Genomic DNA, 24,325 nt, shown 5'->3' with positions numbered 1-24,325 from the left:
CTTAGTAGTGCCTCGAGTTGCTTTATTGATACCTTGTCACTTGGACTAGGCTGATTGGCACCTGAGGCACTGAAGGTCATGTCCGTTTGACTCGCAGTAGACTTGGGCCCTGTGCGTCTGCCACAGATCCATGTTACTGCCTCTCACGTGTGTGCTTCTCACAACCCTGCTCTTCCCGCCCTCCAAGATGCTCACTCACCCGCCCACAGTATTCCATATTGTTTACCCAGATCCACGGCCTCGGTGTTGCTTTCCCGTCATCTGCTCTAAAAACAAACAAAAAAAACATTTTTTACCTGATCCAACTCGGACAGAAAAAAAAAGTTAAAAAAAAAAAAAAAAATGTCCCCATGTCATTTTATAGGCGCACGGGTGTGCTTGGCTACAAAATAAAGCAGCCAGCTGCGTCGTAGGATTTTTTTTTCTCTTTAGTCATGCTGCACAGCATTGGGGATGCTGTACAGCATCGCTAAAAACCATTGGCCAAGCCAGTAAGTCTCAAAGGCGATATCTACTGGAATTGCTAATGCTTGTTCATTTTTCGCTGCACTGAATAGTGAAAGGGCTGCGCACAAAAGGAAACCGAACCTCATCGGTTCAGCAAACTTTAGCAGTGATTAAGTCTGAAGCTTTAGATTGACTGAGCTGGGAGCGTGAACGCATAATTACCGTCCACAGGTTCTTTGGATTATTGAAAGGAGGGCTGTGTCCAGGTGTGCGTTGTTGTTCGATGTTGTGTTGTGGCTATCAGGTGTAGTAGATCCAGTTTAATTGTCTGCCGTTTTTTGCACTGGGACATTCTCACCACAGGTGTGGTGCGCTGATTCCCCCAGGACTCGTGACACCTAAGCACTGCCCCAGCATTGTGCGAGCCTAGATTCCAAGAGCACAGGAAACCCAGTGGGCTGTAACTTCTGTTTTAGTAATATGGCGTGTCCTTCGTGCCACGCATGATTTCCACGGTCCCTGGAGCATTCGTTTGTAGTATTATGTTCCTTGTTTTAGGCCAATTGTTTGAAGTACAAGCTGTCAAAGGATAAGACTGGAAATGGGTTTAAGTTTCTCTGTCTTTGTTTAATGTGTGTGTTTGTATATGTGTGTATATAAATATATATATTTTATAATCACATGCATTTAATCGTCGTTTTTTCAACCCCTATTCTATGTGCAGTCTGCAGACGTTTCTTACTCTATCTCCCTTCCTAGATTGATGAAACTGTTTGTTTTACTGTTGGCTTAACCAGTGCTTCAGAAGTAGGGTGCTGATTATTTGTGTAGTGGCTAGAAGGAACCCTGAGAGTAGTAGGCCATTCAGTAGACAGGTACTAGGGGACTACATTTAAGCTTTTGTGTAAACTAATTGAAGACATTATTCAGCTAGATGGTTGTTGGGGATGTTTATGAGGTAAGTTACTCTTTCTCTCTTTTCCGGAATTGAAACATTTGAGTATTGTGTGTGTGCGGTTTGTGAATGTAGCCATAAAGATGTATGACGTCAGAGCAGAAGCTTGTTTTGTCGAAAAATTTAAAAAGGTGACTGCTGGAGCCCTCTATTGTTGATGGAAACACGATCCAGGTTAATGTTATAGTCTTTCCAAGAGACAGTAGCCTCAGAGAACGAATTTGAGCTGTTGCAATGCAGTTTTCTAAAAAAAAAAAAAAAAAAAAAAACTTCTCTGATTGGATATTCAGGCCAGGAAAGAAGCACAGTTGGAAAGAATGCTTAACTGTAACGTCCACGTGTTATGTTCAATATTTCAAGTATACTGGGGATTTATAGGCAGCCACAATGTATATTTATAAAACAAAGCCACTCAATTCCAAGAGAGAAAAAATGCAATGGTGAGCCTTGGAATGATTCCTGTGGGGAAAAATGTAACCATGTTTTTCATCACAACTCCTGCTTGAAGCATGTAATTTCAGAGTTGCTTTGGGACCCGGATGCCCCCAGTTGGCCCCAGCCCCAACACCAGGCCAACGAAAACCGACAAATGCAGACTCACTTTGATAGTGGAAGAGTTTTTTTGCAAAATTGGTCATATAATTCCAAACAACACTGGGTAGGTTCAAATGTAATTAGTCAAGTTCACAATTTTAAATTCATAACTAAACAGAACAAATCAGAGCAAAGGATGCACACCTAAATCTGATTAATCTGGCAAAGCAAATTTTTACCAGACAATTTCCCAACACCTCGCCATCCCTTGTCCTCAGGGTTCTGTCCCCCCCCCCCATCCCAAACACCAAGCTGCCATGTGCGTGAAACAGGATGCTCAAGAGCGGGAACACCATGTCCATCCTAGCAATCTGGCCACCCTAGCCCCCAAGTTGGTGTGTACATCCGCTGGTTGGTTCAGGACTGCAGGATCCTACCCTTAGTGTTATCCAGGGGACCATGCCTTGGGGACACCTCTGTTATTTAGGGGTGAGTTTAGTATCTCAGCTCCTGCTATGTCAGATCCTAGGGATGGGATGGTGGGAGACGATGATGACCTCTGTCCGCCAACGCCGCCTAATCCACAAGAAATGGCCTTGGCCCGATCTGAGGACACCTAAATACCCCTTTGTGGATGTGGCGTCGGCAGGCAGAAGTGACGCGCCTCTTGCACGACTCCCTGCTTCCTTCCGCCCCCCCTCATCTCGCGAACACGGCCGGCCAAAGCTACAATGGTGTACAGGGCCCTTGCCACAGCGGCCCCAAGTCCTAAATGCCGGGTGGCGCTCTGTCACTGGATTTGAGGGTTGAGGGGTGCAATTGAAATTGTCAGTGACTTATATAAAATCAATACTATGATAATGTGAACAGGCTTTCTGTATCATATTGCAGCACACACATTTGTGGAGTCTTCTGTGTAGAATCTTCTCTCTCAAAAAGACTGGTATGGATTCACAGAGTTTCTATGTTATTTCACCAGCAGTTTTATAAAGAATGGCTTCTTCACATAGCACAAAGTTATGCATTGAAGATACATGGCATCATGTCCCTGTGAATAACCATTGTAGTTTACAGTCAGGGCCACTGGAATTATGCAGGAGAGGAGGACCAAATTATGCGTCATGGCTAAGTTACGTGGCAAGAAAAAACATATTAGGTGCCACAATTTGTGATAGTGTTATTTTGTCATTTTTAAACTTGGTTAACACTAAGAAAACATTTCACCTTGTTAGTGCCAATTTAAGTCACAAATACATCCATTAGAATCCCAGAATTGACCAGTCAACTTTTGTGAAAGACTCCTTTTTAAATTGGAAAGATTTTTTGTTAAAATCTGCAGGTTATACATTAGATGTTGGATTATGTGGCAAGTGCAGAAAATCCATATTTATTAAAAAATATAAAAACACAGCTGCAGAATCGCATAATTCCAGTGGTTATTGTTGAGATTGGGAATCGAATTAGTTCTGGGATACCTGAACAGGCATGCCTTTTACCCTTTTTTGAAGGTAAGGAGAGCGGGATATTAATGCGTTGGGTTGGAGAGAGCTCTACAATGATGTACATGTGTTCACTGTAGTGGGGACGTGTTTCATGTGTAATTACATTCTGGAGGATTCGTACAGTTTTGAGCAGCAATCTGTGGGAAATCCATGGAGGGTGTAAATTGGGAAAAGAAAGCCATTGTTGCAGGTGAGTGACTCTTATCACCTTCTGTGTGGTGTGATTAACGTAGACAACAGACATGGCAACCCTTAAACTCGTCCAAGTTTCACATTCACTCTTAGGTCGTGTGAAAGAAATGAGCCACCAGTAGAAGGATAATGTCAATCAATAACAGCCCACTCTACAACCTCACCTTAGAGGTCCAATAACAGGTGGAGTTATGAACCCTGCCAGTGTTACTTGCTTTTTTGACCTCCGACGGATTAGTGGCAGCGTGAACAAGGCAAGATTTTAGCTTGGTTCCTTAAGATCTTTATACCGCAACCAGCCATTTTGTTACCATATGTATTTAACAAGATAGTCTCATGTCTCATTGCAGACTTCAAAATGTACCCTTGTGACATGTAGGACCTGATGTGCCCTTGGTTTGTGAGAAGGTCTGGCGAGACTTGCTATGTTGGTATGGTTTGCCCCCACATCGTGGCATGCATGACTCTGAAGGCACATTGTACCCAACGGTAGTGCTTCTGTGGCCGTAGGGCAGGCAAGCGTAGAGTCCATCTGCATTGGCTGCTTGTTACCAAACCTGTTAACTACATTAGAAATGCTAAATGGGGCTACTTGTTATTGATATAGCAACTAGCTAATATTGTGAAGGGATAGCACCTGCTTCAGTAAATAAACATGCCTTAAGTGACACCTTCCGTTCTAATGCCATTTGAGGGTTGCCACCTCTGCGGGGCACCATCCTTAATTTACTGCACAGTTGAGTCATCGTCCGCAGAATAAAACATGTCCAAATACCTTTCAAGTCGGATTTAAAAGTGTCGAACTATTATAAATCTCGGAGCGGGCCCCTCCACCCCCACCTGTGAGTGTGAAAGCAGGAGCTCGTGGCAGGCGACCATTGTCCTGTGCCCACCAATAGAATGTAGTGTCGGTTCAGGGCGGGGTAACACGCTAGCCACATTCCAGCTGCATTCCTAGCCTCAGACACATCCTTAACACATGCTGCTATGCAGCTCGGCTATATAGTGAATACCAGGCCCCGATTTATCAGTATTCTGTCATATGATCGCCCCCCAGAACTAGTGCAATATTATGTGCTCAACTTTGCAGCAGCTGCAAACACAAGGCCTCTGCCTCAGCTTTGAGAAGGCGACTGCGTCGCCTCGTTTGTGAAGCTGTCACTTGCCCTTAAAATTACTGACCTCGTCGCCAGTTGGTGACTTAATATGGAATTCAATATTAAGGATTTATGAGGGTTAGAAACTCCCAGTGGCAGCATTTGAAGTATGTTATTCCATTTTCCATGTGCTGCACTCTTGTACGAGAGGACACAACTTTGGCACTTTGTGTTGTGCGTAGGTAGTTGAAGTGTCCAGCATTGATTGTGAAATGATCGCGTTCTGGGGTCAGGCTGTAATGTAAAAAGGCGAGACGCCCTGGAGAAGTTTGTGGGATGTCTCTAAGAAATCCTGCCACCCGCAATGTGTACCTAGGCCAACTCAGTTGCACACTGGCCTTGGGTCAAGCTGTATGCACTTTCTCCCCAAAAGCTCGTCACCCTTGCATCGCAGGGGGCTGCAGGAACATGGCTGCGCTCCCTGTGGGCTTTAAGGGGCTGCGGGAACATAGCAACTCCCCCACGCTCTCCTGAGGGTCTACCAAATGAAAACGTGAACGTTCTTGTGGAAAGGCCCTCTGTTCAATGGCACTGAACTGCTTCCTGTGACGTGGGGCTGCACCCTGGGACACGCGCGTGCTGCTGCTCTCCGGCCAGGAACGCGATGCCCCGGACGCCGCGCGCCACGCGGTGCAGCCGGCGGTGCAGCCCGGGAAGGATGAGAGAGCGGACATCTCTCACAGCAGGAAGGGGCCTCACACATCACCTCTCACTCGCTCAGCCGCGCGCCTTGGCACAGCTCTGCCCCGTGAGCCACGCAGGCGAGGCGAATGCCGAGCGCCAGAGGTTGCGGGGGTTCAAGAGAGGTCCCTTTGAAGTTCAGCTCTCTACAGAAAGTGCAGAGCCGTGAGGAGGCGTCTCGAATCTATCCGAACTCCGCTGCAGAGGGCTGTCTGTCGAGCAGAGGGGCTGGGAGGGCACCATTTTCTCATTATTGCAATACGCATATTATCGGGATTCATTCCGTTGTGTCTTCCCTCCTCGTTCCTATCTATGACTTTGTATCTTCGAGAGCAGTCATTTTATTGGCCTATATAAATATGAGTTTTTTTTTTCTTCTATACTAATAATACCCTGTTTTTATTTAGTACTTAGACAGCAAACGTCTGCTGTTCTTACTCACTGTAAATAAGTGGTTCTATTGTCACCCAGTTTAATGATATTCAGTTTACCCACTTAGGAAGGATGGAAGACTGAGTTGGCCCTTCCCGTATTTTAACTTGTGACTGCAGATGTTATGAAGGCACAGAGTTCTCGGCTGTGCATGTCTAACCACGCCGGGTGAGAGTGGGAGCCATAACCTGCGCTGGCCTGGCAGGCTTTCAGCCCTCCTTCCCCGCTGGGTCCTTAAAGAAGCTCGATGTCTATGGCTGTTGTTAGTATTGCAACACTCTGACAGTACCAGGTATTGCCAGTGTACTTACTATGTTTAATGACGTGAAAGAACGTGCATTGCGAGTTGATTTTATTTGTATACATCCAGGGACTGATTCACAAAGGTAAAGTTACACTTTGCAGTAAATTGACTAGTGTCTTGGCATTCACAAACTACGAGTGTAATTTTACTATTTCTTAGTTTTACGACTGCGGAGTCACTACCACAAGTGCAGAGGATCTCTAAAGTGTAACTTTAGCTTTGTGACACTGGCCCTTCGTGTAAAAGCACAGAAGTGTTTTGAGGGCTTGGTGTGGAAGCTGAGGAGTTCTCTTCCAGGGGAGCAGAGATGGGAAGAATATGGAGACACTACAAAGCATTTGAACCCTGCGCAGCCAGACCCACTAATGCATAATTAGTCTACTTAGGTGTGTGTAATGCACTTTCTCTTCCTTTCATGTGCATTCTTGCCCTCTGCGTGGGGACGAGGTGTTTGTTTAATTCTAACCTTTTGATAGGAGGAGGACAGGCACAAAGATAAAGGAGCGTACAAATTGGAAAAAGTAATTACCCGTACTCAGCCCCTAGAACCCCAACATGCCAACCACAACACGAGAGTTCACCCAGTGAAATGTAAGAATTCCGGAGAAGAGCCAAAATATGTGAAATCTGAGCTTCGATTGTACGGGGCCAAGTTTCATGAAGTCTTATCATCAGCCCCGACTCGGCTTTGAAGATTAACCGTTCTTCTAATCTCCCTTGTTTGACAGACGTGTCTGCCAGTGCAGGCTGCAGCAGGCACAGGCGGGCAGGTGGGCACCGGCTGCTGCGCGGCCACGGAGCAGTCCCTCTCCGGTGAAGGGACCCGCTTCTAGTCAGCTGTGTAATTGTGATGGAAGGTGGCCAGCCCAATGCCGCGCAGTCTTCCGGGGGCCTTGTTCCACCAGACTGGCTGCAGAAAATGGAAGGTTGCAAATAATGCGCGGCTCCGGCTGATTTGTAATGAACTGGTATTAAATGAATGGCCTGGCTTCCCGTAGTTGGAGACTGCCGTACAGCTTTAACCGGGTGCATGCGACCACATCTTATTTTGAACAGCTCTAGCAAAGCAAAGGCTTGTAATTATCATAATCTAACAATTAGCCCGGCATCCTTTCTCGGTGTTTAATTACCCTGATAAACGGTAATTGAAAAGAGGGCCTAATGACTATAGCAACACTTCTATTTCTAGGCCTGGTTGGGCGCCACCGAATGAGCGGGCCTTACTCATGATTTCACTTGTTGAGCCCTGCCCCGATGTATCATTCGCCATGACAGTCTCCCCTGAGATCGCGGTGGTATCTTCCTTCACTGAGTTCAGGCGGGAAAGCAGCCCAGCATGACAGCGCTGGACATAAAAGGCGCCTGGCCACACCGAGCAAGTGCATATCCACAAGAACCGAAGTCTATGATGAAATATTGCAGATTTGTGGGACCGCCATCTGTTCTTAGTTATTGTTCAACTCAGAGTTTGTGCTGGAAGGTAAGGGGCTGCCACAGATATTTTATATATTGTCACGTGCAAAGTGTTTTGTGAAGAAGCATGTTTGATGTAAGCGCTAGGTCCGTTCACAGACATTCGCTTGCTGGCTTTCCATGAGTTCCTGTGTATTTGTGTGCAGCGTTGGTGTTTATGGAGTTGTAGGGCACCTCCAAGTGTGATGAGCCGAGGCTGGAGTTTTTAACAGTGACTCTGATCGACGCCATCTTTGGCAGCCTGGGCCCGTGGACACTGCCCATTGAAGAAGACGTAGACATTTTTCAATAGAGCTCATTGCTGGGTACATTCAAGAGAGGAGGTTCGATCATTGGCAGTGCTATTCCGGTCCTGTTTAATTCAGTGAAGGTGGTCTGTGCTCGAGACACTACCCCCTACTGGTTGAATGTACCACTCAAGGGGTGTTTGGTAATGTTCTTTCTGTCTGCCATGGTTTATCTCGGTACCACGTGGTGAACATCACAATTGGGGCCGACGGGCTTTACCTGCAGATAGGACACAGTCCCCCATTTCCCAATGACTTCGGGGCAGTACATCGGGTACTTGATGCCCTAAGTGGCTGGCACCCTCAACTGTACATCCTTTCTTGTGGCATGCCCTACTGAGGTCTAAACATCTTACATGGCGTAGACAGCTGTATGTGTGGCTCCCCTCGCCCCTTCTACCCGCCCTGCCTCTTAATCCCCAAAGTGGCAAAGATGGTTTATTAGGCTTAACACGTGCACTGGCATATTCTGCGCGAAGTGTCGCGCACCAGCTCACACTCTGGTGTGGCCAGTGCGGCTTCTCGTCCTTCCGAGGTCTGCAAACGGAGAATCATTACAATGAGGTCCTACTAGCGGCCAATGTTTATAGCGCTTCGACATGGGAAAGCTGTAATACGAAGCGCGTTACAATAGCAAGTTATCCGACTGTACTACTCTGTGACTCTCAGCAGAAGCTCGTTCGTCCTCACCATACAGTAACATTAAACTGATTGCCCTTCTGGTCTTCATTAGCTGATATGCGCGCTAATCACGTGGGTGTGGTTTGGTACAGCTCTCAAAGGCTGGCACTAAATGCTGCCTCTGAGCATGCGCGTCCCAGTGGCCGCGATGCCCTTTGTTTCCCATCTCTTGTGCTGTGGACATCCCCCATTGAGAGATCCTCCTCACGTGGGGGCGGCGTTCCACATCACTCGCTCAGGATGAATGCAAGATTGCTGCTAAGGCACTACCGTCGAAAGTGGAACAACATGAGCAGTGTGATTTCCCAAAGAGAAATTCAAGCCTGGGCTTATTCCAGCGTTTTACCCATCGCTAGCAGGCTGGCTGTTACTGTCACGGGTGCAATTTTTCACAACGGGTTTCACAGCTCATATTTCCCTCCTCCTTTCCCTCCTGCAACCCCCTTGCAAATAACCACAGCAAGAGATGAAGACAGAAAGCAGAGGTACAGAGCAGGCTGTAAAACTGAAATTGCATTCCGAATTAATCATCTCTTATTTCAATGGCCAGCCGAGTTATTAAATTGAAGACAGGCCTCTCCTCCTCGGCGGGATTCATAATTATGAAAAAGAATTCATGTGCACAGGCTGCGCTCGCATTTGCATTGATGGATAAACAGCGCTTCGAGATTAGGTTCAAAATGTTTTGTCAGTATCGTGTGTGCTTTCTGCTGGAAATGTCGTGCGTCTTCTTTTTAGTTGTTGCTCATGTCATGGGTGTCTCCTTCTAAATTTAGAAGCAAGAAACGGAAGCCCTTAAACAAATCAAATCCCTGTCAGTCATTGGCTGTGGCCGCTGTGAGTGATGCTCACAGGAAGATGTGTGACACAGAAATGACCTGCTCCGTCCTTGCCTTTTCTGTAGGAAGCTCGCAGTTGTTGTGTCAGCAGCGACTTTACCTGGGCGCCCAGCCCTGAAAACAATCCGTTCGCTGGTTAATGAAGGTACCTTCGGTTCTAGGGAGTGAACTTTGAGACTCTAGGAGAGATCTAAGGAGTGAACTTTGAGACTCTAGGAGATGTCATTGTCTGTCAGAGGGATGTGTCTACAAGGGCTGGAGTCCCAAGGACTTGTTGTGGTACACTGACACATGTAACACGGTACACATAAGAAATGAATGAATCCTCCTTTCTAGCCCCTGACTCTCCCCTCATGCAAGGTCTTCCTTTATTTGATTAACAAACAATATATCTTTTCCATTTGTTTACGTTTTTCTAGCTCCAGCATTTGGAGTTCCCCTTGTAACGATCCGTTTCATTTCATAGTGCGAGAGATGTTAGGAGGGGTGGAGTGTAGGACAGATACTGTGACTTACAGGTCATAGGCGGTTTTAGACACATTGCTGTCTGTCTGATAGTGCAAGAGGTGTCAGGCGGAATCGAGTGTAGATTAGACCCTCCTGCTCACATTCCTTACTCTTTTTGATGGAGAATAGTATAGGGTCGAATGTAGAGTAGACTCTGCAGCCTACATCTCTGTCTGTTTTAGAACCAGGTAGTATATAACTTTGTGTTTGATAGTGTGAGAGCTGTAGAACAGGATCTCCAGTGTAGAGAAGACATTTCAGCTTACTTTCTTTCTGTTTTTGGCAGAGGGTGGTATATGATTGTCAGTTTGATAACACAGACAGTACACAACCTTTGGTAAGTGTGAGAGGTGTGAAGCAGGGTCCAGTGTAGAAAAGACAGAACAGTGTATATACTAATTTTGATGGAGATTGGTGCATAACTTTCAGTCTGATAGTGCGAGAGGCGTTGGACAGAGTCAGGTGTAGATAGACATTACAGCTTACTTTCCTACTGTGCTGGCAGAGGATCGTACATAACTTTTGGTTTGACAGTGCAAATGGTGTCAACCAGGGTGGAGTGTAGAACAGACAGTGTGGCTTACTCACTGTATTTGATGGAGGATGTGCATAACTTTGGTTTGGTAATGTGAGAGGTGTCTGGCGGGATAAAGTGTAACATAGACCTTGCAGCTAATGTGCTTACTGTTTTTGATGGAAAATGGCATTTAACTCTGATAACGCATGAGGTGTCAGGCAGGATTGAGTGTAGATTACACATTGAGCTAACATGCTTTCTGTCTTTGACAGAGGTTGGTATGCAACTCTGATAATGCCAGAATTGTCAATCAGGGTTGAATGTAGAGTAAACATTGCAGCTTCCTGTTTTAGATGGAGAGTGGTACGTAACTTTCTATTCAGTAGTTCAAGACCTGTCCGGCAGGACTGAGTGCAGAGTAGACATTGCAGCTTACTGTCTTAATGTTTTTGATGGAGAGTGGTACATAACTTTCGATTTGATAGTGAAAGAGATGTTGATCAGGGTCGAGTGTAGAGTAACAGAAAAGGATAATGGACGGAGTGCTGAACAATGCAAACACTCACCCCCAGTCACAGATCTGGGTTTAATAATCCATGGTTCTTTTGCTCACCTGTCTAAACTCGGGGGATGGGGGCATGATGAGCGAAAGAACAATGGATTAAACCCAGATCGGTGACTAGGTGTGTGTGTTTGCATTGTTCAGCTTTCTTTCCATCATCCTTTTGTGTTGCTAAAGTTGCCCTAAGTGGGAAAGGTATGCCCAGACGTGCGTCCCGTGCTCACTGTGCCACTGGATTCAAGCTAGCCTGGCTGATGGAGGGTGATACCGTGAAACCAGTCCCAGGATGCTTGTTTCCAGTCGTGGGAAAACCTGGCTTGGCAGTTCGGGCTGGACTGTTCCCATGAGGAACAGGGTCAAGACTGATTTGCATATGGCTGGGTCTAAACTGGGGTGGCGAGGTGAGCAAAAGAACGATGGATTAAACCCAGATCTGTGAATGGGGGGGGGGGAGTGTTTGCATCGTCCAGCACTCCGTCCATCTTCCTTTTTGTGTTGCTCGAGTGTAGAGTAGACATTGCAGCTTAGTGTCTTACTGTTGTTGATGGAGAGTGGTACATAACTTTCGAGTTGATAGTGAAAGAGATGTTGATCAATGTAGAGTAGACTTTGAAGCTTACTGTCGTTGATGGAGAGTGGTACATAACTTTCGAGTTGATAGTGAAAGAGATGTTGATCAGTGTAGAGTAGACTTTGAAGCTTACTGTCTTAGATGGAAAGTGGTACGTAACTTTCAATTTGATAGTGATAGAGATGTTGATCAGGGTCGAGTGTGGAGTAGATCCTTCAGTTTACTGGCTCAGATGGAGAGTTGTTTATAGCTTTTGATTTGATAGTGCAAGAGGTGTTGATCAGAGTTGTGTTGAGTAGACATTGCAGCTTGCATCTCTGTTTTAGATCCTGATTTGCACAGCGTGACCACTGTCACCCAGAATCCTTTACCCATGATATGAATTAGGAAGTGTTGCTTTCATTAGCTATTTCAGACCGGGCCTGTGAATGTAGTAAGATGTGTGCTACCTAGCAGCTCTCCTAGAAGCATAGTACAGGCAGGCGAGTAGAACCATTCTTCTTTATCATTCGCTTGACACTGATTCCACTCTGCGGGATCGACTGCGGCTTCGCGACTGCATCGAATATGGCAGGCATATAACTTTTTCGGCTTCTAGTGCCTTAATAACCGCACTAACTCACTTCTGCTATGCTTCTTGCTAGTTTTATGGACGGGATGAGGCATATTGTATGGGGTTTTAGAATGCAATCCCTACGTTTCCCCTGGAGCAGGTTCACTGCTGTACCAGCAGTATTCGCAATATGCCAATTTAGACCGCTTTAAATATGCACCATCTCCTTTTATAGATACTTAAATGTAAATGCGTTTTGGCCATCGGGGCTGCCGAATGAATGAACAGACACCGCAGGGAAACGTGATAAAAATATACTAAGAGAAAAAGAAGACCTCAGCACACTCCAAACTCTTCAACAAGGTTTTTGCAGTAATTGTGTCTTTTTACGGCTTCTAGTTCCATCTGTTTGTTGACAGCGCAGAGATATGTGAGCACCTGAAGCATAGCATGTGGTTTGTATTCCTTCAGCCTATTGTTATGATCAGGGGATTGCTTGTTCTGCGGAGTCGATACTTGAGTCTACTAGATTCTAGCAACAGCAGAGATTGGAACTGTAGGTCACCTTTAAATACACTAGTGGTGTTCATACAGCTTCTAACAGGAGGTTTATTAGTAGTCATTTTCAACTGTAGCAGCAAAAGAGTGCTGTTTCCTGAGCATTTGTGCTGTCAACATGGCTGCTGTGAAACGCTGTTTCACCTTTATAAAGATGGTCCTCGGAAACAACCAAGTGCACGAAAGATGGACCCTGCACCCGCCAAGTATGGCCGCTCCTGGTGAGGGGGCATGAACTGTGTCCTGTATCTTAAAAGTGGAATACACGCATTGATTATAGTAAGCATTCAGTGTTACTAATTAATACGTTATATGAATGAGGTAGAAATAGGCACACTTCCACTGACGTGTTGTTTTCGTTTGTGTGAGATGCATTTTGGAAGTATTTTGGAGACAGTAAAACTTTATGAAACTTACAAATGAAAAAAAGCAATGCTGCAGAACACATGCATTTAAAACCTGTATCAGTAAGTGTGGAAGAGGAAATGGATCCAGTTGTTTACATCTATAAACTCTATTGAAATATAGTAATTACAGTGACACTGGCTGATAAATGCATAAGACAAAGTTGATTACTTAAACATTACTGTAATTAGTCTGTTTTTTGCAGATAACTAAGGGATTGATGATAGGGTAATAGCTTGAAAGGGTTAAAATTGGAAAGACGGTCGAAAGAAAGTCTTGTTTTGAGAAATGCGTCGTACATATATTGACTAGGATTCCCAATAGTAATGACAATAACTGTAAGGCAGCTTGTCTGCAACATGAGGTCGCCTTCAGGCGTGAATCAGCTCATCTTCAATCTTGACACAGGAGGGATCCTCAGGGTGAGGGCCACAGTCTGTAATGCTAAGAAAACCCAGACCTCCCAATTGCAAACTTGGCAATATAAATCTAATTTCTTGGAATATGGCAGGAGCCAGTAAACTTGCTCAAGAATCCAATCTGGAATCCTTCCTGCAACATGTCAACAATATATGCCTATAGGAAACCTGGCAAGAAGCCGAAAATCCTCTTTCTGGGCCCCAAGAATTCTCAAGTCTAGCAGAAAAAGTAAAATCAAAAGGTCACTCAAAAGGAGGCTTATCAATTTACATAAACACCAGCAAAACCTTGAGCACAAGTAGTTTTGACCTGATGCCAGCCCACATGCTAGCAGTTATTGAAAATGGGTCACTGGGCCCAATATCCATTGCTATCATAATAATAAACATTTATATCAAACCTGATGTGGTACAAAAATAACACCTAGTAAGTATAACTGAAAATGCATTATTAATATTAAGAGCTTCATATGGTGTTACGCCGTGGCTCATCACTGGAGACTTTAACTTAAACATGGCCAATCATGGCAAGCGAAGCATCAGAGGAGGAGCTCGGGATCAAAGTCTATGTGTTCTGCCGCAGGCATCACACTTCATGTCCACTGATAAGTGATACCACACTCCTGTATGAGTCACGAAGGCCCTGCGGCTGAGGGCAATTAATGGAGGATTTCCAAAGGACTCCCCAATGAACATGACCCATAAATCACAGAAATCAGCATCATCCCTGAACTATACCTTTGCCTCTATGGTGCTATTTCACCATATACAGGACTTTCACATAGCAGTAAGATGTTAAAGTGACCATCATCTGCAAATTACAATAATATCAAATAACAGCCAGAATGCTGTTTAAATGAAAAAGCTTGGAGAACAGAATCCAGGGAGCCATTTGCTATGAATAAGATGGTCGAATATATCCATGAAACATTATGAGACATGGAAAGCTAGCATACCAACTGCTCGAGGGATGCAAGCGGATGCAATCTCCAACTGGGAGACCATATAGACATCACTAAGGAAACAGCTGGGTCCTCATCAGTGGCAGACAGGCATGCTGGGAGCTGATAAAAAACGATGGTTCATGCTGGCCCTAAGGCAGCAAAGGCACAAACTTAACTAAGCAGCCAGACTCCTAAAGCTCCAACACTCTGAAAGCGCCCATCTTAGCTCTTTTTTTAGAACTAAGAAAGAAATACAAGAAAGCGTTATGGGAAGCTAAGCTGGCCCACATGGACCAAGAGTGGATTAAAATTGTGGTGGTTTGCAAGGGAAAGAACAGGAAGCTGCTTTGGTCTGTCTTTAATCAACTCGAGCAAGGGTCTGCTGGAGTCCTAAGACATACAGTGTCAGGGGAATAATGGGTATACCAAATCTCTAAACTATACCACAATCAAAAGGCAGCTGAATTACGATCAAATACACTCAGCGAGATTGCTCCCCTAAACTTTGAGGAGCAAAAAATAGAAGGGCGACTACAGCTGTGCAGAAGCAGCAGGGTCCCTGATCCAAATGGCCTCTCTGCAGGAGTATTTAAAAGCAACCAAGGTTTCTGAGGTAGCCAATTATGCAAACTGCATAATGCTTGCGTTATGGAAGACAAGGTACCAGACTCATGGAAAGAGGGAATTTTATACCCTATCTAAAAGAAGGGCCGCCACGGGACCCCAGACAGTTATCGAACGATCTCACTGCTTGACATCAATGCAAAAATATTTGCAGGCCTTTTGCTAGAAAACTTAAAAGCTTAGGCCACAAATATAAACTTAATACCCCTAAATCAAACTGACTTCTGTAGATCATTGCGCACCTCTGACAACCTTAAGCCTTAGCGATGCTAGCCAAAAAATACAGTAGGAAGATACTAGCTTTGTACACTTGCTTTCTGAACTTATCCAAAGCATTTAATTTGGTTGATAGGTGGTTGTGGGTAAAGTTAGAGGATTGTACTATTCTGTCAAATCTGCTAAAAGGAATACAGCTCTTATACTCTGAAAACTGGGCAGGGTCACTGTTGGAGACAGTAGGAGAGGAACTTCCAAAATTTGTATAGACAGAGGCATCAAACAAGGCTGTGTGCTGGCCCCAAACTCATTCAATCTATACCTGGCAGACCTGCGCATGCAATTGGTTGCTACCAGCTCGCATCCTCCCAAGCTGGGCCAACAATTAATAACAGCACTATCATATGCAGACAACATCGTTTTACTGAATCTTTCAGGCACGGGCCTGCAAAACCTGTTAAATCCTTTCCACCAATATTGCAAGGTAAATGAGCTACCTGTGAACCTGGAGAAAACCAAGGTAGTCCTCTTTGGGAACAGAGTAATCAAGAAAAAGCAATGGCTTTGTGGGGAACGGTTGGTGGGCAGAACTGAAGGTTATAAGTAACTCAGCATCTGGCTACAGGTGCACTGGTCCCACCATCTGCATTTAAACATCCTTAAAGCAAGGATGGCATCTTAAATCACATCCTTGCAAGTCCTGTCAACCAAGTTGCAAAGCCCAACTTGGTGTCCATCACTCACCGTGATTAAGGCAGAGTTTCTGCCCTCATTGTTGTATGGCTAGGAGATCTTCCCTGCAAGTTTGCCAACTTCTTGAATGCCGCCCAGAGCAAAGCCTTCCCCCTTACCTTTCTACTGCTGCACAGTGCCTCTATGGTGCAAATCAGGCTGGAATTTGGACTCCAGGAACTGGTGCAAGAGGGGGCCTTTCTCAAATATGCCTCACTGTTAAGGCAGGCAATGCCAAACTTATCAAAGGCCATGATTTGGAAAGAAATTAGTCTTAACATGCCCCAGAATTCAAACAAGTGGTTAGAAAGAATTGCGATGACAGTCAAGCATCTGCAAGCTGATCATCTTTGACACAAAAAAAACTTACCACATAAATCTTTCAAACAATTGTTGAACAAACAAATTAAGCAGCTCTCCAAGATCAATGACATAGTTAAGTTTAGTCTACGTTCTCATGCATGGATGACCATCAACACTTACAAGGTGCCAGCTCCTCAGCCATACATGGTGGCTTTATTAAAAAAGCACCTAAAAATAAAAGTGCTCCATGCTAGACTTGGCCTGCTCCCTTCACTCAATGCAGCCCCAAAATGGTTCTTACCCTCAAACTGCAAGGAGTGCAGGCTTTGTGCATACCCCTGGGAGGACTTTCTTCATATTCTTTGCAAATGCCCTGCTCTGCTTCCTTGGCGTAAAATTTACCTCAGAAACATCTTAAACGCTAATAGCATTAGGACCTGCTGCCACGCAATTCTGTTCTGTCTAAAGAGGCTGACATCTCAATATATGGCATGCTTTGCAAAATTTATATTAATAGCTGATCACCTGCTCAAACAGCCCTCAAACAATCACAAAGGTAGTTTGAACGCACACCATGTTTGACGCCCTCCCTCGTTCTGGTATATTGTCATGCCGTATGACTATTTGCACTGCCCTTTAATTTGACATCAACGTTTTATTCTTTTACTGTGAGGTTCCTGAGCTAACGTAATTAAACAGTGCCACCCTTACAATGAAACACTTTCAGTTTTGGCAGGGTTCTGTGGTTGTTCATTCTCCCTCCCGCCCCCAGGGATGTGGAACTTATTAATATATCTACTTGTCCATGGGACACGTTTCTTCATAAATGTACTTGTTCGGTAACAAAATCCACTTGTCCTTTAGGTGCCATGTAGTGTGGCAACAAATTAGGGCAGCAATCTCATTATGTAAGAGCTATGATAGTAGCCTCTGATAATATGGCTGGGCTCATGTTATAGTAGGGTTTAAATACTAGCTATTCTCTTATTTCTCCACACATGTACATACCGGAGCTGGAGTAACAGTAAGCAATATTTCCAGGGTTGGAATGCCCTTTTGACTCTGTGTACATCTGCTAACTTGCATGGTATATGGGGTCTTCATCAGCCCTTCTCTAATCTTTTCCCATACTGAGAAAGCTTGGAAATGTATTCCTGACAAGGGCACAAGTAACATTTCTTCCAGGGTTGGGAAAGAAGTGGTTGGAGTGAAAGTGAACTTGTAAATGCTCAACATTTTGTCATAGGACGAAATCTACACTTGCATATTTGCTCGTGATAAATTGCAGTTCCCATATATTTTCTAGGAGTAACGTTTCCTGGCCTACTTCTGTAGACTTTTGGTAATTCATTAAAGTTGTAAATCTACACTAATTCAAGGACACATGCAGAGTGTGTGCTTTTGTGACTTTCTTTAAGAATTGGCCCGCTAATTAGGTCTTGACATCTGTTGGCTGGCTTCACCTCAAGTGACAGCATTGACCTCTTTCACAAGGAGCATATCGGCACATGAAGTATTTTTTTTTCAATGACTGGAACTACTAGGACAATGTTTGCTTTTTGAGGCCAAAAATATGTTTTTGTTTTTTTCCAGTGTTTGTTATGAAGATGAGGACCTTGCACCTCCCTCCACAATACAGTTTTACAAAAAACATGTGAAAACAAGGCCTGCATTGACAAACCAAAAGGCTAACAACCAATGTCTCACCTACTGACTTTGTCAATGCTTGTTTATTTTCATGCTTCCCTGTGAATATTCTTTGAAAATACTAGCATGCACCAACACATTTTAATAAATGCTGCTTCAGTGAAATTCTGCATAAAATTTCAAAGCAGTTTAGCAAAACATTTTTTTCTAGTTTCATTTTTTGTGAACATTTTACTTGAAAGCAAAGAATCCTCAACTTTTGCATCTAATCGGAGAGCATTTTGGGAGGGTTATACGTAGCCTTATATTGCTCAACTTTGCAAAAGTGTGTACACATTTTTATACTGAAACTACTTGCAGTTGTGCAGTCCGAGATTACAACATTTCCTAAGAGCAATCACACTAATAATAAAGGCTTTGCATTAATGAACCATAATGCAAGTTCGAGCAGCATTAACATATGGACACAATTATTACCTTAAAAGCAGAAGGTGCCCTTCCCTGATCCATAATGCAGTACTTTAAACTGCCAGCAAAGGGTTTGTGCTGCAGGGTGTTGGTCGAACTTGGTCAAAAGACAAAATAAATATGAAAAACAGTTGTCCTTGACCCCAAACAACACGTCCTGGACGTTGGGTTTAGGAATTCCAACCCCTGCGCCCATTAGCCTTTGCGATGACAAACATTGTAGCATTTGCACTTAGCTGGTGTGACAGCACTGCTGCCTTTAAATCTACCTTTGGGTCTTATAAACCGTTGATCTTGTATTTTTGTACCACTGTCTTTAGTCTTGAGGTGTTCATTGTATCTAATGAATTGTCTATGTTTCACGTTTAACTTTTCTTTGTTGTGCTTGTAATGGTTTTAATCGTACAAATAAATATACCTCTGACAATAACTGTTTGGTCCACTACTGTTCAGTGCAATTTCACTCTCCTGTGATCAACAAGGCTTGTAACATAAAAATATAATTATATTGAAAGATTACTATCATGCTGTAGGTCTGAGGAAGGTAGCCTGACGCCCAGCATGAAAGAGAAACGTAAAGCAAGTCTAGGCTATGGACAGCAACCCCATATCTAAGGGACATGGAGGGCAATGAATGATGGTGATTTAAGTTGCTGTGTACAACTGATTGAATAACTTTTTGTAATGGACACAAATACTTGAAAAATATACTCCAATCAACCATAGATTAATCTTGGTTCATAAGCTGATGTGTACCCTTGATTCTCGCACCACAGGATATATTTCTTTACCCATGTGTTAAACATTTTACCAACACAAATACATCTCTGGTCACCAATATCAGAGTAGATTACAATTAGGGCTCCAGTGTTCTGTTTTTAGTGATTTGCAAGGTAAATACAGACATAAAAGTATTTACTTTCCTGGCTGTATTTATTTTTAAATACTGAAAAATAGGCCTTCTTTGAATGACTTTTTCTTCTGTCAATCATGAGTGGCAGGTCTACGGGTGTACAGATTGAGAGGAGAGAAGATGAAAAAAGACAATAAATTTCGTTATTAGTCTTAATTAAAGTTAATTAAGTGAAGCTCTACATATATGCCATTCTACAATGCAAGTATTTTCAGATAACACAATTGCACTGTATACTGCTGAATACGTTTCGACATTAAAGTGTGAATATACATTTATCAGTTAAACAAATGTGGAAAAATACATATTGCTGCATTATTCAATCGGTAAGCACAAAATTAAAATGAATAAATACAGAAATGAGCAAAAAATGAATATGGACAGTTACAGACAGAAATGTCGAAAAAATAAATGCCATGAAAAGTGGGAGCCCTAATTACAGTACACGTTAAATCATAGCAAATCATTACTTCAGTCTTTTGAAGATGCCAAATTCTGCCCAATTCATTCAGTCAACTAGAGGTGGCTCACCGAAAGCCAATTAAAATCAAAAGTACTGGACTGAAAAGGTCCTGCACACAACAGTACTGTGGGACTTTAAAGGTACGAAACAAATTTTGTGCCTTAAAACATGAAACAAATTAATGGAATTTGAAGAATCAGAGGACCAGATTTACCAGTCCTCTTATCTCTAGCCCCAAAACAGATTTGAAGCAAGATAACAAAATCTGCTGGAGCTGCACACAAAGGGACCCTCCCATGCAGTGTCCTTTGTTATAGCATCAATCCTGTTTTGTTTTGACTTGAGCTTCATATTGTTGCTATTTGTATTCTCTGGGGCATCGTCAGCATCTTTCGACCTTTGTGTAACTGTTTATTGGGATTTTATTGAAGTCTTCATAAATACTAGAATCTCTTTGAAAAGAGTCCCTTCTCAGTTAAAAGGAGACTTGGGTATGATTGTTTTCATCGGTACTGGGGACACACGTTTATTGCTGTGGTTGTAACAACATGTGCATGTGGAGAAAAAGTTCGGAATTGGTATTTTAATCCATTATTGGTTATTGTCTATTATTATGTTGTCCTGTTAAAAAGGGGGTGGGGAGATAATCCATTATGCCCATGTGTGAGATCGTGCAAATGTAGTATTTCATACATTAGTATTTTACGAAAGCGTCACCCATGTGCTATTCCTCAATATATTCTCACGGTTAGTCTGTGCCCAGGTCTCTGGTCCAGACCTCACCAGAGTCCTGTGAAGTTAGTGAGCTACATTTGTTCCTCCTTGTCTTCGGCGCAGCGCCACTCCTGTGGCCACTTGTGGACACAACTGTGGTGATGAGATTGCATGAAGTGGTGCAGTGGTCACTCAGCAACCTCCGTGGATATGATCCGAAAAAGTCCCCAAGTCTAAAACATAAGTATCATTTGAGTGTAACAGCACGTTACATCAAAGACATTTACTTCTACCATGGTCTTCTTACTGGAGAAACATGGGAGGTCTCCAGATGTCTTAGCTCAGCTCCAAGTTGTGGAATTTGACTCTGGAGTCACTTCAGTTTAATTTTAGATTTGTTTCGAAAATCTTGCTTTTTATTTCTAGATTAGGTTTATTCATGACATTATGAACGCAGTTTGGCATCATGACCCATATTGTTTGTTACATAAATGTATTATTCTTATTCTCTCAGGCGGGTAAAATGAATGCAAAAGAATTAAAGGGTATATGCATTGTAGAAAGTAAATCGATTGTTACAGAAGGAAATTAAACAATTAAACCAATTAGTGGAACAGTTGGAACCAAGCCTCTGCTAGTACAATGTGAGGATGACAGGTGTCCCAGGAAGGAAGAAAGATCCCATCTTGAAAATGTTGTTCACAAGCTTGTGAAATCAGTTAAGTGCCATGAAAACTGAAAACTACACGAGTTTGACATAGCACACTAAGCCTGTGCTAATCCACCACCACCTGGCACCCTTCTAAGAACAATAGTAGTTAAAATTGCGGGATTACGACACAAGATAGTATTCTGCAACTTGTGCAAACTGTAAAAAAAAAATTGGGGAGAATACATGTACTCATTTCTTTCCATAATTACGCCGTCTTGAGAAGAGAAGAAGGCTAGACTTTGGTAGGCCAAAGATCTGCTTACAGCAGCAGCACACAGCAGGCCACATTTGCTTGCAGCTATTCCAGCAAAGTCTGCTGTGCTCCCCTTCAGACATTACATGTTTTTTCCAAAGACACCGCAGCTTTTAAAAACACCCAGTACTTTACAGTGTAGCCACACATTCCCTAGGAATATTTGCCAAATTCCCCCCCACGCACACAAAAGATTATTTAGTTGGCTGTGAATAATACAAGAAAGTCATTATACTCTACACAGAAGTGAATTTCTTAATTTTTTAACAGTAAGCCTACACAGATAAAGCAAGTTTTAGAGGTTTACTAGACAGATTCTCCTCTATTGTAGATAAGCAGTAATACATTCCTAAAGTCTGAGAGATTATGCCAGATGCCTTTTGTGGTGGCCTTCGAGGATAACTTCTGTTTGCACTCTTTATCTTTCCACGTGGTAGTGGTGAGCAGGAGTGAGAACAGTTGTGGATAGAATGTACCAACAGGGGGTGGGAGGTGCTATTTAAGGATTTATATGGGAGAACATGTAATAATGTTGAGGAGTTCTAAGGGTCACTCTGGATACTAGTCTATATCAGAAAACAGCAGCATTGTCCGTGCAGGCGTGGATGTCATTCAGTGCTACCCCAGCCTAGCAAAGTCAGCGCAAGGAACACAAAGGCAGGTCATCCTTATGGACCTCAGTTGGGGCTCCACTTTCTTTGTTTTCTGACTTTGTTCAATTACACTAATAGTGAATAATAATAAAGTGTTCACAATTAATGTAATAACAATGGAGTCCATTTAGCCGGAATATGCCTTTTCATGGCTGAGCTAAGTAAAAAATGCTTTTAAATGTATGCTGTGTGCATGCTTGCAGGTCAGAGTGTGTTTATGTGAGAGAGTGTGTGTGTAAGTGTGAATTTGTGTGTGTGTACGTGAAAGCGGAGGTCATAGGGCGTGTTGTGTCACTTACGTTATCCCTGGCATTTCGGTAAATTGACGTCCACGAGTATAGGGCTGCACTGAAGACTACAAGTCATGACGTCAGAGCATTAATATATGGTTGCACTTAATGAAAAAAATGTGTGAACGTGTTTGATTGAAATAAGCAAGTTGGCACAGGGAAATCTTACATGGAAGTTTTAAAATGCCTTATGGAAGAGAGACCATTGGTCGTGCCACTGCATCGGAAAAAATGAGACTAAAGCAAAGTTAATTTTATAAGCAGCAGGAAGTTAAAGATTGGCCAGTGAGATTGCTTAACAAGTAACCCTGATCAAGAGATTGGGTCAGATGTGATCAATTTAAAACAATGCACATTGAGTATCACGCGGGTGGGATAAACTGAAAACGTGTAGTTGTATGCCAGTGGTTTGGAAGTGATATTCCGATGTGCTGGAGGTAGTTTCAGCATGGCAAGTTAAACAAAGACCACCATACATGCAGTGGCAGGGTGGAGGCTTTCTGTTTACATTACAACTAATGGTTTTTGGAGTACGCAGCACCGGTTTTACATATGCTGTTGACAAAGAAACACTGTACATTTTTTGTCAATCAATTGTACCATATGCAAAGCTCTCTGACGCACATTTTGGCCAGTTATAAAAAACGGTAAATAATTAAATACATTAATACATTCGTGTCCTATATTTTTTCATTTTAATTTTTTTTTGTCAGTGGTCTTGTAGATAGGGAACCTTTTGATGTTATACCGTGGCATAGACTACAGAGAGGAGAAGGAAAGTTTGGGTATAAAATATATGTAGTGGAAAGAGTTAGTAATCTGGATGGTAACATGCCTGGGAATCTTAATATCCTAAATGAATTGTGTTATAATGGTGAACAAAATAGTGTACATTTAATCTGCCACCGGTTCCTTTCTTGTAACTACAAGTCTAATAAAAGTGATTTTATTGAGAATATTCCTGGTGAAATTCGTCAACAGTGTTACTGTTCTGAGCAGCCTGAAGCCAGGGAATGTTCAAGCTCGACAGTCTGTGGGTGACAAGCCACTGTCCTCGCTCAGCTGCCCTCTTCTAGGTGCTTGTCGAGAGAGGCAATTATTGTGAACCCTTGTTTGACCAAGAGGTACGACCCCCTTCTTCTATGATTGGTGCCCCAGGTCCGTGAGCCCCCTGCTCTGCAGGCCACACTTTGTATTCTCCACCACACCCTGTGATAGCGCTGCGGGCATTCTTCCTGCCCCCCCCTCGCTCTCTGTAGCTCCCATCACAGTCGAGCCCAGCCAAATCTTCCACGGCCGTGTTCAACTGCTGTATGAGAAAAATACATCTGTTGGCTTGAAATAAAATGGCTTTGTGCGCAGAGGAAAAAAAATCCCATTTCATAAAACAATGGTGCCTTTCTAAATGACTACCTTGAACTGTCAAAAGAGCAATTTTTTAGATGTTCTAAGGTTATACATTGAAAAGGCTCTTGCGACGCACTCGCACACCGCATACCACGGCCTGTACACTGCAGACAAAGAGGGGGCCTGGCATGTATTTATATGCGATATCACTCTCCACGTTTTTGTGTAAAGGCAGGCGTCTTTCCGCTGACAGCTCTCATAAGTGCCAGAGGACGCACATATCTCTAAAGCTAATGATTTAGATAAATGTGAATTCTTGTAAAATGACTTCAGGTCAGGGAGGCTTTTCGAGGAAATTGCAGGGCTGTCCGGTGGATAGTCGCGCACAAGGAGATAAGGGACTTTCTCCCTGGATCCTTCAGCAGTTTTTTTTTTTTGTTTTTATATTTAATAACCTCGAAATGCCTTTA

General features: G+C 43.4%; 1 protein-coding gene across 7 annotated transcripts in view; it reads left to right on the top strand.

Annotated features, from left to right (window-relative positions):
* Nucleotides 1-24,325, top strand: part of EFNA5 (ephrin A5) — a 423,510-nt gene that overhangs the window by 284,911 nt on the left and 114,274 nt on the right. The window contains exon 1 of one of the 7 annotated variants that reach the window (XM_069226321.1): nucleotides 7,603-7,684. The exons of the other annotated variants lie outside the window; for them this stretch is intronic. The gene's annotated coding sequence lies outside the window, so the exon portion shown is untranslated. Of the gene's footprint in view, nucleotides 1-7,602; nucleotides 7,685-24,325 lie in introns of those variants that run through there. 7 annotated transcript variants of the gene reach the window in all.

This window comes from Pleurodeles waltl, chromosome 1_1 (genome assembly GCF_031143425.1).
Source record: "Pleurodeles waltl isolate 20211129_DDA chromosome 1_1, aPleWal1.hap1.20221129, whole genome shotgun sequence".
Classification (NCBI taxonomy): domain Eukaryota; kingdom Metazoa; phylum Chordata; class Amphibia; order Caudata; family Salamandridae; genus Pleurodeles; species Pleurodeles waltl.
This window is presented reverse-complemented; position numbering and strand designations above follow the sequence as displayed.